The 22,931-nt window shown below is 35.3% G+C and overlaps 1 protein-coding gene across 3 annotated transcripts in view; it reads right to left on the minus strand.

Annotated features, from left to right (window-relative positions):
- LOC110440333 (protocadherin-11 X-linked-like) overlaps window positions 1-22,931 on the minus strand; it is a 112,062-nt gene that overhangs the window by 39,242 nt on the left and 49,889 nt on the right. Inside the window, exon 1 of one of the 3 annotated variants that reach the window (XM_021483324.1) lies at window positions 6,841-7,462. The exons of the other annotated variants lie outside the window; for them this stretch is intronic. The gene's annotated coding sequence lies outside the window, so the exon portion shown is untranslated. Of the gene's footprint in view, window positions 1-6,840; window positions 7,463-22,931 lie in introns of those variants that run through there. 3 annotated transcript variants of the gene reach the window in all.

Here is a 22,931-nt window from a genome sequence, read left to right on the forward strand (position 1 = left end):
ATATTTTTCTCCCTTTAAAAACTGAGAATCCTCATTGTTAGCTGACACTTGTGATAATCTGCATTGCGTCATTCTAATCTATTGTTAGTAACAACAGCCTGAGTAATGATGCTCTGTAATGATGGGAGTTGTATAGCATAAAATAGAACTATTACTTGCAAATTGTACTTGCTCTTCCCACAAATATTACAGTAGTACAAGAACTTTTCAATTTTGTTATAAATTTTACATCCCTTTCACAATTCAGACTCCCTTTAGCAGAAAAAGGATGGGTGGATTAATGACTTTTGACTATTTCTTTTCAACTTTAAACAGCAAATTAAAAAAATACTGCATACTGGGTAATTTTTGCAAAAGTGTTATTTTTGCAGATTTCCTCTGTACAAAGAATTCGCTTACTCAACAAAACAAGAAATATTGTTACCAAACTACATACTTAGCAATTCAAAACCACACATCCAATAGTCTGTGACAACTTGTATTTCTTTCCCATGTAAATTCAAACAAAAATGTGCAATATCAAAGCTGAATCTGAAGTGAATTAATTACTGTAGCGAATGAATATATATAGCTTTGGCAGATTGATTTTACGTGGGTGCTGTGGTAAGCAATACCTGTATGCATCAGTTTAAAAGCTGTGGTAAGCAATACCTGTATGCATCAGTTTAAAAGCTGTGGTAAGCAATACCTGTATGCATCAGTTTAAAATCAATGTAACAGAGCAGGTAATATGTGTATTGCTATTATAAAGATTACTACTTTATAATTAATAATCTCGAGCCAGAAGTTTCTAAACTTTTCACAATACTCAATAGCATTACATGAAAATACATTTTTATGAGTGTCTCTGAATTCGGAACAGAGATATTTGGGTATGCATTTCCATTCAGCAAATTTTTCAAAATTGACAGTCGCTGATCGGTATGTCGATACTGTTTGAAGAACAACATCCATGTTCATATCTGACAACATGTGATCGAATCATCGGATCGTGACTTAATTCTGTACATTAGTGATCTGTAAGCGTCATGAACCGAACACATAGCTAAGTGAGAATTAATGTTCCTTGGTTCATGGGGCATTCAGAACCGAGCTTTTAAGGGCAATTAAGATGATATAGTTAACTTCTTTTTCTTTTAAAAGCTTTGAAATAACATCTAACAGTTCTTTTAAGTTTTGAAATTATATCTAGATGGCATACAAATACAAACATGTTTGGGCTGATAAACAAATGTCTACCACTGGTAATGTTGTTATTTAAAAAGGAAGTTAATTCCGGGCTGTCAAAGTGGTGGAATATTGACAATGAAACTTGAAGTGATGTTCGAAATTAGGTCAACTATATACAATTGTATTTGAAGCCAAATTTCCAGAGAAACTAAATATCAGGGTTTCACAGTAAATACACACAAAAAATCCAGACTACCATTAGGCCCTAATGTAAACATAGATTAAAAAAACCCAGACTAACAAGGTTCCATTGTACATAAATCCAAGCGTCCAGACTAACAAGGATCCAGCACTGTACACCCAAACCAAAGTGCCCAGACTAACAGGGTTCCACTGTACACACAAACCAAAGTGTCCAGACTAACAAGGTTCCACTGTTCACACCAACCAAACTGTTCATATTAACAAGGTTTTAATGTGTACACACCAAACTGCTCAGATTAACAAGGTTTTAATGTGCACACACCAAACTGTTCAGATTAACAAGGTTCCACTGTTCACACCAACCAAACTGTTCAGATTAACAAGGTTTTAATGTGCACACACCAAACTGCTCAGATTAACAATGTCCCACTGCACACAAAACAAATGTTTCCTTACTAACAAGGTTCTCCTCAGAAAACACAAATCTGTCCAGACCAGCAAGGTTCAACTGTATACACAAAGTTATATGGTAAACCGATAAAATTTCAATAATTTTTCTAAAACATCTTGCTTTTGATCAAATCTTATTCTCATGTTTGGGGATTGCACTGATCATGGTCTCATGAAGAAACATCCATTTATTTGATTGACAACATACTCAAAAATAACTTGACAGAAAAATTTATGTTAATGACTGATGTCCATTGTCGGTAAGCATATCTCTGGTGTCCATAAACATGTTACAGTGATCACCCTAATTGATAATCCCCATATAAGGTAGTGGTCAAGATGGCCGGCCGGGTGCAGGCTCCAGGACAAAGGACCTTGGTGTTATGTCAGGTCGAGGTGGGATAATAACACTGACCAATGCATGCCCTGTCCGCATTCTGATGACCCCTGGTCAGGCAAACTGGACATGCGATGCCAGCTCATTAGCATGTCGCGGTAAATGCTGGACATGCATTAGGTGGGTGTAATCCCTATAATTAGTCTATCCACCTGAACAATGCAGTGGTCAAGCAAGTTACTGAAGTTGTAATGAGTATTGTAGGCTTAATAAACACACAAATACAAATTATTTACAAGAAGTTCTAAGATATCTGCAAAATTTTGAGTTCTTCTTGTTTAGTGTCGACTATTTTGAATCGAAGAAAATACATGATTTTTTTGGAGTTTGAAAATAAACAAAATTCTCATATAATAAGTTGAAAGTTTACGAGACAATTAAGAACTGACCAATGGTCAAGATGATGACTCTTGTCCACACAAGAAGCAGTCTGGGTCAAAACTCCTATCCAATGGCGTTTTGATGGCTGGATCTTTAGTCTGGTGATGTACGAGACAATTAAATTCAGAGGAGAAATCTTCTTAACCAGGAAATTCTGGTAATGATCTGTCCAAAATTATTGTGACTTAATATCAAACAAGACAAAGCATTGCAAGCAATCTATCCATAGTCCCCCACCTCTTAACATTTTGTTATCAATAATGAACAAAGGGCCATAACTCTGTGTATAATAGGCTTGAGGAATCTCTGCATAGTCCTCAACTATCAATTAACTTTGCTATGGAAAATTGACAAAGGGCTATAACTCTGTATATTAGAGATTGAGACCCAATGTCAGTACACAACACTCCACTTATGAAAAATATGCATCATTTGTGTAAATGTGTCTTCAGAAAAAATTCATGAGGCATTCTGATGTTCTCACAAATTCACTACAGTATATTGCGAAATACAAGTCATTTATGGCACGATTTGAAGAACACCTGAAATCTGAATCAAAAGTGATAAGATTTAGACTGAACAAAAATAGCAGGTAGAATGTGAAAGGTAGCATCATATCCTTAATGAGAAGACAGTAGGTCTCAATTTCACATGAAAACAGAATATAACATCTGTGGCCATGATATCCCTGTACTCAAGCTGTGTCAAGTACAATGCTGTTCGTCAGAGGGGACTTGGCAATGACATATCTCCTGATGTTCAAACCCATCTTGTTATTGGCTATGCGTGTGCCAGGTCAATATCAACAGGTGCTTGTCATCGCTTTATGCACCAGCATGGCCAACCGTACTGGCACATAACCTCACTTTCAAGTGACGATGATCAGCGGAGCAGACTTACACTCCCATGTAACCTCAATTTCAAGCCAGTGTCTATGGATGGGTTAAGTAACGGTGGTGGATTAGTAACTTGCACCTCTATAGCTGAAGAATGATGGAATAGTTCCAAATCGTCTATCACTCCATTTTTTATATAGAAACATGAATGTTGATATTTAAACTGTATACTTGATGCAGATGGAGAAGGTCCAACCTGTTTATTTTCACCAAAATAGTTATCATTATGATTTACATCACCTAAAAAGTGATAGACTTGGTCCAAGGTTTTTAATTTTTTACAAATTTCATAAGAAATTAATTTAAACAGGATGTGGCAATATATATAACTACATGTCTACAAGTATGGTCATCTCAAAACAACCTATATCATATTTTTCTTGTGTCATATCTAAAAGGCTTGAGTGCTAGATTTCTTAAAAAGGGCAATATAATCACTACAGGGCCATGCATACATAAACAATGCAGGTTCAATTTACTCAAAACAAAAATTACCATCTAATGTCTAGGTTACATACACGTATAAATGAACACACACCGCACTGTCGTTTTTTTCACATTTTATTCCGGACCTGAAATCAAGTAGAGGTACCATCTGGTATCAAGATTCATATGGACTTTTATCTATTTTGGCCAAAAAATCTGTAGTGGTAAGTTATGGGAATTTTTTTCGAGTAATTCTATAAGGTTTTAATACATGTACTGGGATAGAGAACGCTATGGGAATATTATTATTACGACCGAATATTTCAGTATCTTATACACCACCCCTTCATTCCTCGACATAAGGTCCACACTGTATCAACTTCCCTGCTCCGCATCATTCAATACCTACTTGTAAAATACACCAACAGATTTATGGCATAACCGCACCGCACCTTGAAATGATGAAAAAATCAAGTTTCTGGTCCACAAATATTATAGTTGCTCCACATGGTTTCAAGTGGAAAGAAAACCACCAAATAATTCTCCCACACAATAAACATACTCTTGTGCCTCTGACAAACCAACCAGAACTCTGAAACCAAAATATCAAATCAACCACATCCAACCTTTGCTTTGAACTCCATTTACCACCAAATGGTCATGATGTTACACTCTGAAAAAGGGATTTCATAACTTTTGCATAAAACTAAGGAAACTGAAAATGTATATGAACTGAAAATAGGTTCACTCTAAAACTTCAAAATTATCCATCAGATTTAGTACATTTTAATCAAACAGCTCTTTAACGCAAAATAAAATCTATCATTCAGTTTTTATTTTCATGTGCTTTATTTTATGCATGAAATGTCCTCTTTGAAGAAATATACATTCAGTACATTTACAAATCTCTACTTGAGATTTAAGCTGAAATGCAGGGATTAAAATATCACTGCAGACCTCTGGGTTTTCTAATCAAAGGTATTCAGTCAATAGCGTAAAACTCAAGACTCTGGTTCTAACTTGTAAGCTCCACGACGTGTATTCCTTATCAATTGAATTTTCTGCTGATCTTCATCACACACACAAAAAGAAGAAGAAATATTTTCAAATGGAATAATCTTCAATATAACTTAACGTATGAATCAACAAAAATCAGCCACCTTAGATTAAATATCAGATTTTAAAAGATAACATCAAAATCGAAAAATGTGTCAATATATTTTAGAGGGAGAAATAGTTTCTTTAATATTTTAATCTTAAGCTAAAAATTCTCATAAGAAATAATTAATTCAAAATTATTTTGGTTTAATATTAGAACTTGCTATAGCTATCTTCCAACATATCTGAGTAAATGTTATGAAGTCAATAGATAATAAAAGGATTCTCCCTACCCAAGCTTGACTATCTCATCTGTGTTTGTTTGATGTTCGAGATTTAAATATTCAAAGTGAACAATCAATATTTGAACAAAAATTCAACTCTAGTGCAGCTATATATATAATTATGCTAAAATTCAAAGACTTTAAATAAACTCTAGAAAAACATGCGAGACCATTTCGTAGGAAATAATTCTTGTAATGATACAACATAAAAATATGACAGTCGCGCATCAACGACTTTGAAATAAAATTTGAACCGATTTGCATCATGTGCATCAGGCATATCGTACAGATGTGTAATAAAGTATTCCAACTCGTTACAACTCGAGTTAAAAAGCTACAAAAATATTACAAACGACACCGCACACGCGAAATGCGTTTTCAGATATCTCGGCCATGCAGAAAATCAGTTTCCATGTAAGTCTGTTAAAGGAGACAGTTGCAGTAAAACAAGAAATTGTCTGGTAGAAAGCAAATTTCTTGGACGATAAATTTTGCATGCCTACAAGATCTGCTATGATTTTTCATTTGCTTGCTGTCAAATATATATACTTTTGGCAAGCGATTTTACGAGGATTTAACCCCCCAGAGTAGATAGGTTTACATGTGTAATGCCTTCTAGAGAAACCTCATGTACACTTTGATCCAGAATCATGCTGTATCTTACAAACAGTCGTCGTTACTGACACTTTCTTCTAGGATTTCTCGCTGGGTGAATAAATACGAGCAATAATGTAGGTGACTACAAACAGGGCCTTTTTGTTTGCCTGGCATAACTACAACTTCTAATTTTTTATTCGTAACATTTCAAACATTCTTGTGAATATCTATTTTCACACATTTAACTTTTTTGTTCCTTACACCTCCGATGTAGACATTTCTTATTTTTTGATGGATGCATCTTTGAAAAATTGCACAGGTTTTCCCAATATTATTTCACATGATTTCAATACAAGTTTCCAAAACTGATTCCTTTCTTGAATCTTTTACAAACAGCATTTTTGTTGAAAATGTTTTTAAAGGTTTTGAAAATACAAAATACAAACTTAAAAAATTGTACATAGCCACAGGTCTTGTGAAAATCTGAACTTTGCCTCAGGGTCTCAATAAAACTCACGCCATAAAACTCACTTAAACATTCAATTACGCATAGAAAATAGAAATGTACACGATCTTGATAAAGTACTTTTTAAATCAATCATCATCTTTGTCCACCATTACTCGACATTACCGACACTCACTTTCCACTCAAATCACAGAATTAAATGTAAAAGTATAAATCAAGTAAAAACAGAAATACCTGCATGTTGTACTTTCATGTTGTAAGTTCCCTTATGATATGCTGTGCTATGAGCAGACGACAGCAGGGGAGGTTTGAAACCATATCAAGATTAAACAAAAGTTCAGATAATTTTCTTTGACAAAAGTATTTTGATTTATTTTGTTGAAGCTTACAAGAGAAATAGATGCCCATTTGATTTCTGTAGAAGAAAAAATTGAAAACAAAAAATTAAATGAAAATGGCTAAATGGCTTACCTGTGTTAATTGTAGTGAATTCTGTGGTTGAAGACTATATAAAGTTGAATCTTGTAATCCGTAACCTCTGTTTGATAAAACACAGGTAAAATTCACACCTGAGAGAGATCTACCTGTAATCCGTCCGTAAGATCAACGCTATATCCTCTACCTGTCCCCTTTAACTCTCTGTTAGTGCTATATCCCTGTTCGCAGTGTTCCCTACACACACGAGCGCTCACACATCACATGATCGACACTGTCTCTTCGCTTTAGTTAGGGGTATGATAACACATGAATGACAGGGGGGGTCTAACAACTTCTGACAGCTCCGCTGGTCCAGGCGCAGGTTACTGGTATCAAAGCTACAGTGAAAGTACACCCAGACTCCTGTTCAACTGTGTAAGCACTGCACCCTGGCTAGAGTTTCAGAAATAACCCAATATCACTGTAGTCGGCCTGAATATATCTCCCTACAGCTAACATGTCATCTCATTGAGTAAAATACAAAATGCACTTTCATTGCTAATTTCAATAGACAAACTTTGGCTGTCATTCAAAGGTGTAGGTTTCTATTGCAACAAACATGGACATAAGGGGATGCACACACCAAAAGCATGGTTAGCTTTACATCTGTTTAACAGAAAATTATATTTTGTGGTATTTCTTTATTTTAAATTCTTGTCATTCAAAATTTGATTTAATGTTATACAATCCAAGGCAAACAAACAATATACTGATTACTAAACAAATATGAACTATCAGAAAATGAAAATAAATAAATGTGTTTTGAAAATTTCAGAAAGCTAATGTTAAAATAACAAGTACAAATGTAAATTTGAGGAGTAATGCCATAATATAAGACATGCTATCAATTTCTATGGTAAATATACATGTATACAGTGAAAGAAAAAGTGTTGTGTCTGTCCTTTAAAAGCTGTCAGAGATAATATAACTCTACTGTTGTATATGTTTATGCCTTTTTGATATTATATACATGACTTAGGCTTATTAAAGTATAGGCATTCATCATTTACAGTTTTAAATATCAGAATATATACTTTACAACATGGCATAGGTAGACGCTTACAATAACATGAACAGATAATTTCCTTTAAAATGATCACTTATTTACTAAGTGAAAACTGTCAATAAGGAGTGTCGAGGGAAAGGAGAGACGAAATGGTCGTACTGGACAGGTTGTCACTATGTAGGCAAGTTATTGTCATGTAGAAAAAGACATTTGACATGTGTGGATCCAGGATTTTGTTGAGACGGAGAAGGTCCAGGAGAGAAGCTGTGATTGAGGGTATGAGGGTTTATAGAAAAACAGCTAATTCTATTTCAAAAGACGAGGGGGGGAGGGCGGTTTAAATGACCCCAGCCTCCCTGGATCCTCGGATGTTGGGGTTATTTCTACATGGTAGTACAGTTGTGTGACCGCACAACGCACCAAAAATAGCGTGCATACATTGTTACACACCGTTCGCACATCATCCACACATGGTGCGCACAACTGTGCGATTTAACAATCGTTCGCCCCGTTGTGCGCTTCTCTCCGCACAACTGTTTGATTGCATGGGTACAATTTGTAAATCAATATTATGGAATGAAAAAAATACGAAAAGCTTGTATGCAATAATGAAAACTGTATGTATTACTGTAATTTCTCATCACAGTTATGAAGATTATGTACAGTTTTACAATCCGTGTAACACAGCATTACAGTGACCGTTGAATGGGTTTGGCTCCGACACATAGAGCTGATATGCGATACCGTATGACCGTAATGAAAACACAACTGGACATTTAGTATTTGTTATTTGCATTCGGTTTGCCTATAGCTCCCTTGCATCTGGGTTTTCACACCCCTGACCCTACCCAAAGAAATATGTAAGCGCCCCGGGCGGGGGAAAACTACGGTCCAGGTACATGTACAAAGTGGCTATGTTTACCTGTATACGGGACTGTCATGTGTAATTTCACATGTGTCGATTAAGGTCGTTTAAAAAATACCGAAAACACAATTACAAATTTTAAGAAAGCAAAGACATAAAGATAAGCTTATAGATGTAGGTAGAATATAGAAACATACGTAAAAATCAAGCTTATATATTTAAACACGAAACTGTATATATTGTTAAGGCATTCCTCATTTTACACCAACCATGATTGTTATCGCACAACGTTCATCCATCGTGCACACAAATGTGCACAAGCAATGATCGTCCAACTTTTTATTGTTCGCACATCGTTCACACATCGTTCACACACCATGCACACATTGTGCGCACACCACACATCGTGTAACGTTGTGCGATCCCACAACTGTAGTATAGACAGATGTTATGGTACATGTATAAAAATACCCTAAAAATTAACAGTTAAACAGTTTGTTTAACCTGGATAGCTTGTGATAGTGTAGGAAGTGAAATTGGCTGTATATATTGAGGTACTTGTTTAGGGCAGATCTCCTTCACTATCTTATCACCAAGACGTTTATGAGACGAGGTCGTAAATAATATATTAGGCAACAAGATAGTCCAGTATAAACAGTGTTTTTGTGAGCCGCTTAGTAGGAGGTCTCAATGCCACCCTTACATAATAACATTTGGTAACCTGTAGTTTTACAACCTGAAGATNGGAAAGAAAAAAGAATCAATCTAAGTTTCATTGAGTCTGTACCAAATTTAAACTTCTCTTCTGTTGAACAATTTTATTTCATTGTCTGGCACTTCTTTTATGAAGACTTTTGGCACTATTTTGTTATTTTCTACAAAATTCCTTAATGAGTATAAAAGTCTGTTTAAGAAAATTTTCTTTTATAGCAAACAGTTCCTTTTATAGACAAATATCCTTTATAGAAAAGGTTCCTTTATCGACAAGTTTCCTATATTCACAAGTTTTTAAATCCACCAATTAAATTTACATTCAAACGTATTTTATAGACATTAAACAGTCAAAAGGATTGGGCACAAGTCAATTCCTACAAATTACTAGATCCTCTTCCTGTACCAATTCAATGTATAGACAAGCAACCTTTTCTGAGATATTTCCTTTGAATGACAAGTTCCATGTATGGCAAGTTTCTGTAATGGAACAGTTTTTTCTAGCCCAGTTTCCGTTATGGACAGGTTTTCTGTATACACAGGTTTATTGTATAGACACTTTGTATGCCGTCCATTGTCCGTTATATACAACCTGTGTAATGAGAACTGTCCACTGTTTGTTGTAGACAGGTTTAATACAGGTATCCATGTTACATTTAGCCTCTATAGTCTGTCAATTGATTAACTGGTCCTTTTTTGTAATTCATGTAATGTAGACAAGTTTCCTTCCTATGCACATTACTCTGAAAGGAAACAAGAAACACTGACAAAGAAAGAACTGTGGAGCCCCAATTTAACCTTCTAATAGATCCCGTGGGATTTGAACTATGTGTGGCCTACTCAACATGTATATATTCTCAAACAAACAAAATAAACCCTGACTGACTTATAAATTGATATTTCAGTGAAGATGGCTCCGGACCATGTCCTCCTTAGAAACCCCCTTAGCAACCAGACAGACAGGGAGGATGTATCAAATCAAATTTATCTTAAAACTAAATTAAGGCCATTTTAGATGTAGATAAACATTTGTGTGAAAAACTGAAAGGTGACTTTCATTTGGTGACCAACGCAGTATTCCAGGTCATTTGTGACTTTCAAAGCTAAGCGAGTTCAAAAAAAATAAAATACCCACACAGAAAGAGTTGTCCAGTAAACTAGACCTTCCCTGCAGATGGCAGCCAGGGTTAATTCAAAGCCACAGGCATGTGCCAAAATTTCTGAAACTAAACAGAAGCTGAAAAGGCTACAGTGGATGAAAGAAAATAGTGTTTGGCCAGTGATTGCAGTTACTGGCTAATTTGGTTTCATTTTTCATCGCAGCAATCAGTACCGAACTGTGTTTACATGGCAGGCTATGATTTCTCCGACACTGCGAGCCTCCCTCCGGCTGGGACACACACAAGCTTTAGTGTTCCCTCAAGCCACACCCACTTCTTATCGCAGACCTATATACAACAGGGCCAGAGGGGAGAAATCATTACATATATCTCAAGAGGAAAATCATTAAGATATATTAGAGAGGCACATGGATAAAAATTGATATAACAGTTGTAAATAAGCATTCATGGCCACATGTTGAATGTCGTCAATGCATGATCTTATTCCGGTATGACATACACGTAATAAAACAAACATCGTAATTTTGTGGCCATAAATGAAAACCAATATCATATCCCTAACACAGCTTTTTGTATGCGTTCCATTAATACATGAAATATTGATGAAAGGGAGAATTAAATTCTATGGCAGCTTTCAAACCTTTTGATACATGTGTGTATTGCCTCATAGATAAAGTTGCATATACATTTACAATGTTCTGCCGTCTGCTTGAATACTTGACATCTGTAGGGTATTACATTTACACGTTATATATAAATTATGACAGTGATATCATGTTACTGTTTCAATGAAAAACTATCCCATTCATACACCGATTCCAAAACAAAAAAACAAAAAAAACACAACATCATGTCAAGCTAGACCAATAAATATCTCATTTCACGAAAATGCTGAGGTTTGTGTGAACAAACACATATTTCATACTGGTCTTATTATCATCACTAGAATTAACGTTACATGTATACCGGTAACGTTTCCATGGAAAAGAAAGCATGAGATTAATATAGTTGTAGGGTCGGAATGTGACAAGATACATGCATGTTTAATGAGAGATAGATGTCATTACATCGCCTCATTATCACCTCCATGCCTGCGAAGAGCCTGGTTCACCCAGAGGAGAGTCGGGGGAACAGGAGACTGCTAGACGCCCGATTCACATATGGATGAGCTGCTAAATATGTGTGACCTGGGACATGCAGACCATCAGACATGATTGTACATATAATTACTATACATAAAGGTAGAAAATTGTCGTGTTATATACGGAACTTTTAAATACATTATACCGAATTAATCAGCCAATGAGATCATACATCTTGTCTCATCGGTCTAAGTACATTATTTATTCTGAAAAATTGAGAACGGGCTAACTATTTCCTCAGGAAATTTTTAACACCAGCCATTTATATAGCACATGCTTAACACTTTCCTTCAGAGTAGATTGATTGAGGAAATTTGTAATGAAGTATAACTTTTACGGCATTTCACATTCAAAATCATCAAATTTGGTTGTAAAACATCACGAAAAACAGAACTTTAAACTACAGATACAGGAGTTGCTTTTTTTATTTATTCATTGTTTAATTTTCCTTTTTTCTTAAATATTTTCCTCGCACATTATATTTATAGTTAAGATCAAGACAGACAGGACTTTAGGAGTCCAGGGGCAGGGTTAAGGATGAGAGGACAATATTCATGTGTTATGGTAGTTGGGTACATGGTTGGGGATTTAATGATGAGAAACAATATGATATTTATGCTACTTATTAAAACGAATATGTTATACTAATATACAAGATGGGAATTTTTCACATTTTCAATGGATATATGAATATTTGTGTAAATCTGAAAGGTGAAAATTATCATTTGAAACTGAAGCTCAAAGAAACTGCTGATCAATAACATTTACACATAATTCAATCATTGATAAATCAATGATTTGAGAATATGATTTAGTTCTTATTGAAATATTTCAGTAAAGCAACAAAATTGTGTTTCATATCATTTTCAAATTTTGAATCTGTAAGCCACAAAGAAATAAGCTGATTTAATTCTCTCACATTTCATTATCAGGTTAATGGTATTTTAGAATGTCTCATAAATATCAACAATTACACTGAATCCAATAAACAATTAGGGACTTGAGCAAGTCTGATCTGTCTAAATGGCCTAACTGTAAGAGTACACATCTTATAATATACTATACATAAATAAATCATCGCAAAGTCACTTATAATTATTTTGGAACTATGAATGCCTTTGAAACTGGTCAGACCTTTCCATCCATAGTTTAAATAAACTGGCTACCAGAGGATCTAGGTGTGAAACAGCCATCAATATTTATGTAGGAAGTATAAGCCAGCAATGAGGAAGTGGAGAATTCTCTCAGCTCTGTGTTACATCTGTTTAATATCCAGCCTCAGCAGTTACTTCCTCAGGTGAATGTTTACAACAGTTATAATAATTATAACACTATTAGCCATATATCCAGAAATAGCATGTTCAACATTTTCATATACAAATTCCATGAATTTTTCTTAAAGCTGTTTGACCTTTATCTCAAAATTCACATTTCTAATAAATAGATTAATCTCAACATTTCACCAGTATATACATATATATATACATACAAAATAGTATAACCAGAACTGAAGATTTGTTTTTTTGAGTATAAATATAATGTCTCTAATTAAGTTAATAGCGAAACTACAATCTAACAAAATTTAAATGAAAATTTTGCACTTATTTAACCTGGGGTCTCGGTAACCTAGATATAATGCATCACACATTTCCAATCGGTGATGTAAGTAAGGTCAAGGTTCATCAAGATATCTTCCAACAGTTAAAATTTACAGCCAAGGCAAGCTTTTGATATTTGATCAAGAGGTGAAGGTCATGATGACCTAAATATAGTTTATTGTGCACCGTCTATGGGTGATGCAGGCTATTGAAGATATCTAGAAATGTTTAAATTTTATAGCCCAGAGAAGATTTCACTGAAAAAATATTCACTTATTTGACCTAATGGCCTAGAAGCCAAAGTCACAGTGACAAATGTAAACATAGCATATTGCACACACCCTGTGGGTGATGCAGGTACACTTCAAGTTTCATGAAGATTTCTGAAACACTTTAAAATTTACAGGGGAGACAAACTTTTATTGAAAAGTTTGTGCTGATTTGATGTTTATAGTCCAGAGGTGAACATCATGGATACCTAAATATAGCATGCTGTGGGTGATACTGGTTATACCTAAGTGTAATGAACATGGAGGTGCAAACACAACACAACTTGACGTCCCCCTTTATTACTATTAACTATATATTACATGCCGACCGGTTTTGCCGGGAGAGGGCTTCCCGGTCATCATGTAATATATAGTTAAAAGTAATAAAGCACCGCTAACTGAGGACGTCAGGTTGTGTTGTGATAGTAAACAGTAAATAAAGCACCGCTAACTGAGAATGTCACGTTGTGTTGTGATAGTTAAACAGTAAATAAAGCACCGCTAAGTGAGGACGTCAGGTTGTGTTGTGATAGTTAACAGTAAATAAAGCACCGCTAACTGAGGACGTCAGGTTGTGTTGCGATAGTTAACAGTAAATAAAGCACCACTAACTGGGGACGTCAGGTTGTGTTGCGATAGTTAACAGTAAATAAAGCAACGCTAACTGAGGACATCAGGTTGTGTTGTGATAGTTAACAGTAAATAAAGCAACGCTAACTGAGGACGTCAGGTTGTGTTGTGGTTGCACCTCCTTGTTCATACTTCTAGATTTATGCAATCACCCTGCATACTTGAAGGTATGCACGCCTAGACGACAAATCCGATACAACACCAAAAATAAGCAAGGCGTTGGCTCCTGTTCCCTTCTTCTAAGTTTAATGAAGATATCTTTAAGCAGTGGAGAAAATTTCAATGAAATTTTACATTAATTTGACCTCTAACCTGTAGAGGTGAAGGTCATGGTAACCTGAAATAGCATACTGACACCTGCAGTGGGTCAAACAGGTATGTTTTTAACAGTTTCAATTTATATTGCATTGACAAAATGTTTTTTAAGATGTATTAAAAGAAGAACAAAAACCAAAATAGCCCGATTCCTGGATTCTTTGTGATTACCACTTTTTTCCCATCAATATATTCACTTTTACAGACAAGAAAAAAATAGTTTTCCAGAGGGAAGGTCCGTCTCAAGAACTGGAAGAACCAGTACTAATACAATATACGTATCTCTTTCCTTTCCAGGGTAGACAAAACAATTTACCATCATTACGGTCGATAGTCAAGTTTTCCAAGTTCAGTTGCTCCTTTCCCAGAGAACATGAATACATGGACTACATGTAGATACATCGGTATATATAAGAGCATCATACTATATACACTGAAAAGTTGTGACTCATTATTGCTATGGAGACTAGATGGATCTTGCATCATATTAGATACGAGACACACTGAGTACTTAAGTGGAGATGAGGGACAGTGCTAGTAATTTGCAGAGAAGAATGAAAGCTAAATTGTTCTCAAAACTTCGTAGGATTCTTACAGCAGATTGATGAAAATTACCATGGCAACATTTGAACCACCGATCACTGTACTCAGTAAGTGGCAGTCGTGGTTTAAGAGCAACTTATGTCACTGAGCCAACAATTGGGTTCATACTCAGCAGGGGTAGATTTCCTACAAATTCATATATATAAAGGTTTTGAAGTAAATATACCTATAAACACTTTTAATGAATGAATTTTTCAAGGTGTGAATGCTCGATCAAATAATGCACTACACCGGCAAATGACCATCATGACAGATTATGGCCGCAGGAATATTCCTCGGTGACAGACCTCGGTGACAGACCTCGGCAACCGGACGGAAGATCCCAGGACCACAATGGCCCGCCCATCCCCCTGCACCACAAGATATATCAATACCGTGTAATTATCTCCCTGTCCAGCCGATTTCAAATTTTCTTGTTCAACTAGGTGATAAAAATTCAATTGGGGATGACCCGGGGCTATAGCTGAACTAGTTATCGCAGCGATATAAACAGTAGAAGTGGAAAGGAAATCCGTAATGAACAGTTCATATTTCCAAATCATTGAATCAATCTAAAATAATTGTCTCCCATTCCTAATTTGGGTAATTTTCGGGAACTAGATCTGATCTCAGCTTTTGTGGCTACGAGATGACTGGACGTACCTATCAGTGATGCGAAAACATTGAAGAGGCAGTCCGAGATTGGAAGTAATGTTATATTGCTCAAATCAAGGAAGTATAGAGACCCATTTGTGAGAAACCTCAGAGTTGTTTGCCCGCTGGAGGTATTCCAGCCTCTTTGCTGAGAAGATTTGGTTTAAGATACACAGAAATCATTGTCCCATGAATGGACCTGCCATCTGACAAAAAAGCTGAAATTCTTGAATCTGCCAAATCTAATATTAACTGACAAAGCACTTCCCCTGTACCTACTCCAGTCGTGATTCAGATACAGAAATAATTCCCGCTTTTGTTCCAGAAATGAAATTACGCTGATAAAGCTTAAGTAAAGAAAACATAATTCCCTGTTATAGAACAGTGGTTTGTGTTGTTGACCGTCAGACATGGCTGCTATCTGTTAAAATTGGCATCAAATAGGGGCAAAGCCTACAGTGACGAGGTTTATTGGCAAAAAACTGGTTCCCAATAAAACAAAGAGCTAATATTCACACTTGAATCAGAAGTAGTTTGTATAGTTTAATGTGCCTCTTGATCTTTCCACCCAAAATGCTAGGGAGGAGCCATACTCAGATAATTATTTTATTTACAAATGTATCTATTAGTACACATTTCTGGGAGGGAAATCTGTTGAGAAACCTGTTGTAAAAATGTGATTTTTTGTCCTATTAATATATATTAATTTGCTTTTTTTTTTCAATTTCAGGAAAAAAAGAATTTGATAACCCTTTATCACAGCCAAATTAACACCACCAAAAACAGAACTTTGAAATATTACAGGTTCAATTGATCACACATAACCTGCCCTGAAATGAAAATAACACTAACATTCAAATATGTAAAAACCAACTTGTCTTTAGAAGAGTTCACCTTATCACCTGTGTTGGGAGATCACCTTTATTGAGAGATCACTTGTATTGAGAGATTACCTGTATTGAAAGATCACCTGTATTGAGAGATCACCTGTATAAAGAGATCACCTGTATTAAGAGATCACCTGTATTGAGAGATCATTTGTCATTAGAGATCACATGTTCCGAGAGATCACATGTTCCGAGAGATCACATGTTCCAAGATATCACATGTTCTGAGAGATTACCTGTAATGAGAGATCACCTGTTCTGAGAGATCACCTGTTCCGAGTGATCACCTGTATTGAGATATCACCTGTATTGAGAGATCATTTGTCATTAGAGATCACCTATAGTGAGAGATTACCTGTAATGAGAGATCACCTATAGTGGGAGATCACCTGTTCTGAGTGATCACCTGTATTGAGAGATCACTTGTTTTGAGAGATCACCTATAATGAGAGATCACCTGTATTGAGAGATCACCTGTATTGAGAGATCACCTGTAATGAGATCATTTGTCATTAGAAATCACCTATAGTGAGAGATCGCCTGTATTGAGATCGCCTATAGTGAGAGATCACCTGTATTGAGAGATCATCTGTTCTGAGAGATTACCTGTATTGAGAGATCATCTGTTCTGAGAGATTACCTGTATTGAGATCACCTGCATTGATAGATCACCTGTATTGAGAGATCACCTGTATTGAGAGATCACCTGTTCTGAACGATCACTTGTATTGAGAGATCACCTATAGTGAGAGATCACCTGTTCTGAGAGATCACCTGTATTGGAGAGATCATTTGTCATTAGAGATCACATGTATTGATTAAGAGATCACCTGTATTGACAGATTACCTGTATTGAGAGATCATTTGTCATTAAACATCACCTGTTCTGAGAGATCACCTGTATTGAGAGATCACCTGTAATGAGAGATCATTTGTCATTAGAGATCACCTGTATTGAGAGATCACCTGTATTAAGAGATCACTTGTATTGAGAGATCATTTGTCATTAGAGATCACCTGTATTGAGAGATCACCTGTATTGAGATCGCCTATAGTGAGAGATCACCTGTATTGAGAGATCACCTGTTCTGAGAGATTACCTGTATTAAGAGATCACCGGACTTAAGAGATCACCTGTATTAAGAGATCACCTGTTCTGAGAGATTACCTGTATTGAGAGATCACCTGTATTTAGAGATCACCTTTATGTAGAGATCACCTGTGTTGAAAGGTCACTCCTTGACCTTTTATTGAGGTAACTTGTCATTAAGAGTCAACCTTTCTTTAGGGAACTAAACGAGATACCAACTGTCTTTAGCGACATTCTCTTTTCATCGGAGATCATTTATATTTTGTAATGTAATGACATTATGTCTTCAGACACAACATGTCAAAAAATACGTTTGAAAGACAACCTGTACAGAGAGACCACCTGTCTTTGAATACCAACTTCCAGTTTGTCATATGAACTTGCTCCCTTACCCCCAACAAACCTAGAAACATGTATACTACAATCTACGTGCACTTGTACATATCAGAGGAAAAGGGAGCTGGTTGAAATGACAACCCATGCACTAAAACGTATTGTATATTCTAATGTGAATGTATTTGACCATTCAAACCAGTGATAGTTATAAACTTGATTGTCAGTAACATTGTTCCTCTGTGTCCCAAGACTGGATGACCTTGGTAAGTACAACTGAACGGGTCTAAGACAAATGCCCCTCAGGGACTAAAAGATATCCTCATAGCTACAGAGACTTATCCAAAGCCTTGTCATCTTACAGACCCATGCATGAAAATGTTATTATAGCTATGTTTTGTAAGCATTGTTATCTTGACAGAATAAATAAAGTATTTTCCTCGATTAGAAAAATATATATGCAACCATACAATCTTTAAAACACTTTAAATTTCCTATTTAATACTTTTTTTAAGGCTTGAACTTACATCTTGCAAGGCTGAATTTAAAGTTTATTGTCATCAATACTTAAACAACTTTCTGTATTGGCAGTGATGACCCTGTTTATCAAGTATACAGATTTTAATTAAAAGTAAACATTCCAGACAGTGGTCCTGTTTGGAGATGTGTGGTCATGTCCACCTATTTAGGAGCTGATAAGACATCCCCCCAGAGATGGACACCTCGTCATGACAACTGAATGGTCAGTGGACTTATCTTAAACCAGTGGTCAAGACAACAGACTGACCATAAAAAGCTAGGATATGCGGGGAACAAAAACATCTTTACCCCTCATAAAGATGGCCGTTGATAGTAATATAAAGGGGGGCATATCGACCAGAAAATTTGTCTACATTTTCAAATTAGTTTCATTCTCTTGGTTTTCGTCTGCTTCAATGAGTTTACTATCTATGACAGAGCTGCTTTATTCATTTTCCTCCCATACTAACTCCTTGTGTATTTTTCATGGGAAAGTGCCCTCCCTTTGAATCGTCCTCAGTAACATGTTGCTGGGTCCTTGCAACAGACGCCAGAAATCTGTTCATGTGTAAGTAGAAATTAACTCAGACTAAATTCTATGTGAAATTGGCCTCAACAAAAACAACAATTGAATTAATTTCTTTTGATGTTCAGCTCATCCATATGGTCAGTGAGAGGGACCGGAGATATAAATAATGTTGGAACCTCTGAAGTAAGGCAGTGTCCTTAAAACCCATCTCTGAGCCTTACATATTGATTAGCTATATGTAGGGCTCAGCCCTTTGTTTTATAAATTATGTAAATAATATGCTAACAGGGGAATGAACGGTAAACACTGTATCCCTAGTAGTTCTAAATACAGTCAGTAAAAAAAATTGGTTTACTTTTGATTTTTTGGAAAATATTGATTTCTTCTTATTGTCATAGAAAATATTTCCCAAGGTTTATAACGTGTGCAGAAAATGCAAAAAATCATCTTAGAAGTGTGCATATATATATAGACGATCTAATTTTTACAACATAATTTTGATAAAGAACTAGAATATAAACATTTACTTGAGTACAAAATCCATGTAAATATATCTTTACCTGCATCAACAGATAAAAGTATTATGTTATATATATGTTTTTTATATTTTCTACAAAATTTCACTCACAATTATTTTCAATTTTATTGTTTAATTTAAATTTGCTTGCTGCAAATTTTGAACTAAATAACGTTGGAAAACAACATCAGATTGCCAATAGAATAATACAATAAGGTAAAACAGCAATAATATATTTCAACCAAATCTTGTTTCAAGCTGTCAATTTCATCAATTTGTTCTTTTTTGGCAAAATTTAACTTTTAACTTAACTTTAACAGAATGGGCATAGATAAATCTGAACTTTATCAAGAAATCAAAGATTCACCTGAAAAAAAATATCCATTATTTAGTCTTCTGACAAGTGACAGTGTTTGTCCAGTATGCTGACCCTGTGGTCATCTACTTGGGTGAAGATTACATTACATCTTGGTAACTTGACCTTGAGATAGATAAAGGGGACGTTTTGAAGTGTAAATGAGAAAGCAAGTAGCAAACGTATTTACCGTTTGTACAGCCTCAGGTAAAACAAACATTTAATTCTAGATCTATCTGCCAAGTTTTCGCTATGAATTCCATCAATTTATAATTACGACAGCCATACTACTCCGGTTAATGTAAGGGTTTTATACTCTTTCTACACAACAAAGCACGACTTTAGAAATTCACATGACACTAATTGGCAAAGTTCTTATATTATCCCCCGAAAGCTTTTCGAAACTGTTTTTTTTTTTTTTTATTCAAAACAAAAACTGAAATATACTTGTTAGTATAGTTCTGATCAAAATGTATCTTGAATGAAGAAACAATTCTATTCCAGTTAACATACGTGTACAAATATACATGCACATATATATTAAAGAATCAATAAAAAATCATATTAATCTTCAGTTTTCTCACAAGCAATATATAGTCCTAAAGGAATGGAGTTTGTTTTACATTAAGGATACCTGTCCCATTGCACTTCAGTTTTTCCTATGACGTGTAGCCACAATCCCACTTGTGTGCAAACCTAAATCGTGCAACAAGTTTTGCCCCACAGTTACCACCATATATAGCTGACGGGTAGAACATGCCGTTTGGATATAACTGTTGCACAGTTGGGCCACTCTGGACACTTCCATTGACCAGGTAGCTTATTCAGTTAGAGCAACACTATAACAATCCAGGATTCGTTTACAAGCGTAGCCCCACTTATTTTTTTCAAAACACTTGTTGATTATATTTTGTTTATTTCACCTTTATTATTTCTAATAAAAGTCCTACAAGGTATTTTTATTTTCAAAAATAATTTAAAAAAACTATAGTCATGCCGTAAAACAATGAGTTTTCAACACTTAGTTACATTTCTTTGACAGTGGCATAGGGATCCTGAAGTGTGTATTTCAATGTACAATGTGGCATACAACCTTAATATCACAGGTAAAGTACAGTATAGGGAATGATACAGCTGCTACAGGTCACCTCGATATGTCGGCCAAATAACACTATACACATAAATATATATAAATGTGTGTAACGTGATACCTCTGACCAAGCAGTTACTATAGAATATCTTAATAACCATATTTCTGATCGCATGCAAGACAAGACAACAGGTCTGCATTTGTTTAATAAGGAATGAATAAACTCATGCCAAACAGCAATAGAGTGCAATATCATATTTCCTAATCAGGATCAAATTTACGTTATTATTTCCTAATCACAATGACTAAGAGCCTATTTTTGTGGTGTAATAAAAACCAAATTTAGGGGCATGAAATATTAACACTGAGGTTATTAAGAATTTTTATTGCGTGCTCGGCAAATCTGCCTATATGAACAAAAATGTCAGGTGATGTTATTAGACAAATTATATGATCTGGAGTGAAAAAGAGGAAATAATAGCATGCAATAAAAACTACATCCTTAAAAACTTATTTCAAAATAAGATAAAAATATAAGGAATTGTTCAAGTCAATTGAAAATACTGGTTTTCTGAAATATTAGAACTGAGGTTATTAAGAATATTTATTGCGTGCTCGGGAAATATGCCTATATGAACAGAAATGTCAGGTGATGTTATTGGACAAATTATACTAGTAAGAGACTATCTGTGCTTGAGAGATCCCTCTATTAAGAGGTTATCGGTGCTTGAGAGATCCCTCTATTAAGAGACTATCTGTGCTTGAGAGATCCCTCTATTAAGAGGTTATCTGTGCTTGAGAGATCCCTCTATTAAGAGGTTATCGGTGCTTGAGAGATCCCTCTATTAAGAGGTTATCTGTGCTTGAGAGATCCCTCTATTTAGAGACCCCAGCTGTGCTTGAGAGATCCCTCTATTAAGAGGTTATCTGTGCTTGAGATCCCTTTATTAAGAGACTATCTGTGCTTGAGATCCCTCTATTAAGAGACTATCTGTGCTTGAGAGATCCCTCTATTTAGAGACCCTATCTGCTTGAGAGATCCCTCTATTGAGACCATATCTGCTTTAAAGATCACTTCATCAAGAGACCACCTGTTCTTGAGAGATCCCTCTATTAAAAGACTATCTGTGCTTGAGAGATCCCTCTATTAAGAGACTTTTCTGCTTTAGAGATCACTCCATCAAGAGACAACCTCTGTTAAGGGACAACCTTTATTAAGAGACCACAGTAAAAGATTTTTTTTATTGACATTATTCAGGTTAATTGAATATGTATTAAAAGACCACCTGCAACAAGAGACCACTTCATGGACTTCTGGACAATGATCCGGTCTCAGATCACAGAATTGATTGTACATCCTTTCTTAATTAACAACTGGCAATCTGTTAAAATTAGTTCCCTGTGGCTTAAAAATTGTCACATTCACACGTTTTAATAAAAAAAAAAGCATTTTCCTACTGGTCACCTGAATTTACAGTGATAATAAATACTTTCATAATGTATATATTTAATTATTGTTCATATCCAGCATCATGCAATTGGGAAATGAGTAAGTTTTTTGGAGGATGTAAGATCGCAAATCTGATAGCAGTCATGTCATGAGCTTTTATTATATACAAAGCATTTTATCTGCCAACTATCTTTTGACAGCAAATTAAAAAAGTCTGAAAAAGGCATTGAACTTATACAACTTAAAAAATGACCTATGAAAAATCCTTGAACTTACAAGTTTTAAGTACAAGGACTGAATAAAACATTGATCCTTAATTTAGACTGATATATGACATTACAAATCACCGGTCACCAAACATCTTGAAATAAAGACGAAGATCCATTACTAAAATTAAACCCTTCAATACTACCAATTCTCCA

Source organism: Mizuhopecten yessoensis, unplaced genomic scaffold (assembly GCF_002113885.1).
Source record: "Mizuhopecten yessoensis strain PY_sf001 unplaced genomic scaffold, ASM211388v2 scaffold11179, whole genome shotgun sequence".
NCBI lineage: Eukaryota > Metazoa > Mollusca > Bivalvia > Pectinida > Pectinidae > Mizuhopecten > Mizuhopecten yessoensis.